Source organism: Mus caroli, chromosome 13, assembly GCF_900094665.2.
Source record: "Mus caroli chromosome 13, CAROLI_EIJ_v1.1, whole genome shotgun sequence".
Lineage (NCBI taxonomy): Eukaryota > Metazoa > Chordata > Mammalia > Rodentia > Muridae > Mus > Mus caroli.
Window position 1 is genome coordinate 52686638 of NC_034582.1, and position 4680 is coordinate 52691317.

A 4680-nucleotide genomic window follows, 5' to 3' on the forward strand; every position below is an offset into this window, starting at 1 on the left:
ATATATATATATATATATATACCATTCACCCACCTGTCTGGTTTTGTGCTAACACCATGCTGTTTTTATTGCTATAGCTCTGAAGTACACTTGAAGTCAGGAATCAGGCCTCCAGCAGTTCTTCTATTGTCTAGGATTGTCTTAGCTATCCTGGGTATTTTGTGTTTCCATATGAAGCTGAAAAAAATAATTTTTTTGAGACCTGTGAAGAATTGTGTTGAAATTTTGATGGAGATTGCACTGAATCTGTAGATTGCTTTGGCAGAATGGCCATTTTTACTGTGTTAATCCTACTGGTCCATGGGCTTGGGAGATCTTTCTGTCTCCTGATAATCTTCTTCAATTTCTTTCTTCAATGACTTGAGGCTTTTATCAGACAATGTTTTTCACTTGCTTGCTTAGAGACACTCCAAGATATTTCATATTATTTAAGGCTCTTGTGAAAAGTATTGTTCCTCTGATTTCTTACTCAGTCCCTTTGTCATCTGTAAAATGGGGGACTATTGATTTTTTGTGAGTTAATTTTGTATTTAGCTACTTTGCTGAAAGTGTCTATCAGCTGTAGAAGTTACCTGGCAGAATGTTTAGGGTCACTGGTGTGTAGTATCATATCATCTGCAAATACAGATGCTTTGACTTCTTTCTTATCCCCCTTGATCTCCTCCAGTTGCCTTATTGCTCTAGCTAACATTTGGCATATTATATTGAATAGATATGGAAAGATTAAACTATCTTGTTCCTAATTTTAATGAAATTGCTTTGTGTTTGTCTCCATTTAACTTGATGTTGTTACAGGCTTGCTGTAAGCTGCCTCTATTCTGTTGAGGTATATTATCCCTGGTATCCCCACTCTCTCCAGCACTTTTATCATGAAGGGGTGTTGGAGTTTGTCAAAGGTCTTTTCTGAATCTAATGAGATGATCATGAGGTTTTTTTTTTCTTTCATTTTGTTCATATACTGGATTACATTTATTGATTTTGATATGTTGAGGCATCCCTACATCTCTGGAATGAAGCCTACTTGATCATGGTTGGTGATCTTTTTGATGTGTGCTTGGATTTGGTTTGCAAGTATTTCATTGAGAATTGTTGTAGCTCAGTTCATAAGGGAAACTGGTCTATAATTCTCTTTGTTGAGTCTTTGTGTGGTTTCGGTAACAGGGTAACTGTGACCTCATAAAACAAATTCAGAAACATTCCTTTGTTTCCGTTTTGTGGATGAATTTGAGGTGTATTGGCATTCACTTTTCTTTGAAAATCTTGCAGAATTCTGCCATACCACCATCTGGCTGAGTTTTTATTTTTTATTTTTGCTTGATGAACTTTTAATTCCTGTTTTTTATTACTAGTAGTTACACAACTAGTTAAATTGCCAATCTGATCTTGATTTAGCTTTGATAAGTGGTGTAACTTAGGAAATTATCTATGTCTTTTAGATTTTATGATTTGGTGAAGTATGGTTGTTTTTTTGGTTTTTTTTTTTTTTTTTTGAAGTGTGTCCTCATGACTCTCTTGATTTCCTCAGCGTCTGTTGCTATAACTCCCTTTTCATTTCTAATCTTGTTAATTCTTGTATTCTGTCTCAGCCTTGTAGTTGTTTTGGATAAGGGTTTGCCAATCTTATTATTTTCTCAAAAACTAATTCTGCTTTATTGATTCTTTGTTTTCCGTTTATTTCTATCATATTGATTTCAACCCTGGCTCTGATGATTTCTTAATGTCCATTTATTTGTGATTTCTTCTTTTTCTAGTGTTTTCAGGTATGCTGTTAAGTTACTAGGATGAGATCGCCAGCTCTCAGGTACCTAGTGCTGTGAACTTGCCTTCTGGAATACCCTTGATTGTGTCCATAAGATTGGATATGTTGTGTATTCATTCAATTCTAGAAAGCCATTAATTTCTTTCTTCTGTCTTGAATCATTTTTCACTCAATACTGAGCTGTTCAGGTTGTTTCCTTTGTTGATATTCAGCTTTTACTTGTGCTGGTCAGGGAGAAATCCCAGTGTTATTTTAATTTTCTTGTGCCTGTTGAGACTTGCTCTGTGTCCAAGAATGTAGTCAATTTTGCAAAGAGGTCCATAATGTGCTAAGATAGAGTCTTTTGTGTTTGTAAAATATTCTAGAAATATCTGTTAGGTCCACTTAGTTTATGATTGCAGCTAGCTCCAGCAGTCTGTTTCGTTTTTGTCTGGGTGACTGGTCTATTTGTAGAGTAAGGTTTGAAGTCTCTCACTATTCCTATGAAGGAAGGGTCAGTAAGTACTTTAAGATGTAACAGTGCTTCTTTTACAAATGTAGGCGCTGTTGTGTTTGCAGCATAGAAGTGAAGAATCACACTGTCCTCTTGGCAGGCCTCTCCTTGGATGAGTATGTACTGTTCTTCCCCTGTCTTCTGATTAGTTTTCATTTAAAGTCTATTTTTTTCAGACACTAAAATGGCCACACCAGCTTTCTTCTTAGGTCTATTTGCTTGGAATATCTTTTTCCATTCTTTTACCCTGAGATGATGTCTTTTTCTTGATTTTATGGTCTGGGTTTTTGGATGCAGCAGAAGGACAGATCCTGGTTTTGCATCTGATCTGTGATTCTGTGTCTTTTTACTGGGGAATTGAGACCATTGATGTTGAAAGATATCAATGAGCACTGTTTGTTCTTTCCTTTCATTTTGCTGGGGTGTGTGTGTGTGTGTGTGTGTATGTGTGTGTGTGTGTGTGTTTCCTCTCTCTTGATTTGCTGGTCTGGGATATTTATTCTTTGTGTTTTCTTGGATATAGTTAACCTCTTTAGAGTTTTCCGTCTAGCACCTTCTGTAAGGTTGGATTTATAGATAGATATTGCTTAAACCTGGTTTTATTATGAATGATTTATTTTATCTATCTCTTGTAATCAAAACTTTTGCTGGGTATAATAGTCTGAGCTAGCATTTGTGGTCTTCTAGAGTCCACATGAACATAAAACTTTTGTCCAGGCCTTTAAAGTTTCCACTGAGAATCCAGGCATTATTCTAATAAGTCTGCCTTTATCTGTTCCTTGATCTTTTTCTCTTGCAGGTTTTTTTATATGCTTTCTTTGTTCTGTACATTCAGTGTTTTGATTATTATGTGCTGGTGGAGGACGGGGTGTATTTCTTCTCTGGCTCAGTCTATTTGCTGTCCTTATATATCTTTATAGGCTCCTAGTACCTTAGTCATTTTCTTTTTTATGCTAAGGAAATTTTCTTTTATGATCTTGTTGAAAATATTTTCTGTGCCTTTGACCCAGGTTTCTTCCTCTTTCTCTATTTCTATTATTTTTAGATTCGATCTTTTCATGGTGTCCCAGATTTCTGGATGTTTTGCACCAGGACATTTTTAGATTCAGTGTTTTTGGGTCAGTGTTTTTTTTTTTGACCACTGTATCCATTTCCTCTATCGTGTCTGCAATGCCTGAGATTCCTTCATCCAATCCCCCAGGCTCATCCTTGACTCTGTACCAGACAATCTGCTTATAACTACCCTCTCCCTGGCCCGTCTCCAGTGGCTCACACTGGTCTTCCTGTCAACTTCTCTTTCCCCCTTCATTGCTTTACCTGAGTCCCTAGCTCCAGCAGTGTTAGTTCCCTGGGAACCCATAGACCAGGGAAGCACATGGCCTATTTGAGAATCTTCACCATTCTCTCCTCTCAATACAGTCCCCCAGTCTCACCCCCATCTTGGTATCAGACCACTTGCTGTGGCTTCCCTTCCCCTCTGCCCCCCTCTCCAGGGGCTCACACAGATTTCCTCCTCCAACTTCTTCAATCATCCTGTTAGCCCAGACCCCAGCTCCAGCAGTCATTCCCTGGGCACCCACCAGCCAAGCCTGCCAGAGAAATGGCTAGGTCAGTTAAGCACAAAACAAGCCTCCGTTCTTCACTGTCTCTCCATTCTTCCAACTCCAATCCTTCCAACCCACCCCCGCCCAGGCTCATCCACAGCTCCATAGCAGACAACCTGCAGTAACCTCTCCTCACCTTCTGCCCCCATTCCCAGGGCATTATAAAGCCCTGGGAATTATTATACCCAGTAAATGCTTTAATTACAATAGATAGATAAAGATAACATTCATAATAAAACCAAAGTTTTAGATCAACAAAGATCTAAGCAGAAACTTGTTGGATCCTGCTTTCTTCCCTCATTTGAACCCCCTTCTTCCCCCGATCAGCCTATCCCCATTCTTAAGTGTCACACACATTCACCCAGAACCCCTAGAAGCTATACCTAGCAGGATCCTAAAATAATTCCCTCCCAGGGAACATGCCCTCCTAAGAACCAGAAAGAGCAGACACCAAGGAACGCAATTCCTACCCAAGCAAAACAAGACTATAAAAGCACTTAGTCTTAGAGTCTTCCCAGACCCACATACCTAGATGCTGGTATAAAAACACAATCAATAACAACCAAGACAGTGTGTTTCCCTGAGAGCCAGAGAACTCTACCACAGCAAGCCTTGAGAACTGCATCACAGCTGATGCATAAGACAAAGACCTTAAAACAGTCTTTATGAATAGAATAGCAATCCTTAAAGAGAAAATGAATACATCCCTTAAAGAATTCTAAGACAACACCGACAGTGGAAGGAAATGAATAAAACATCTCAGGAACCTGAAAGTGAAAGTAGACTCCATAAAGAAAACCCAGACTGAGTTAAATATTGAAATG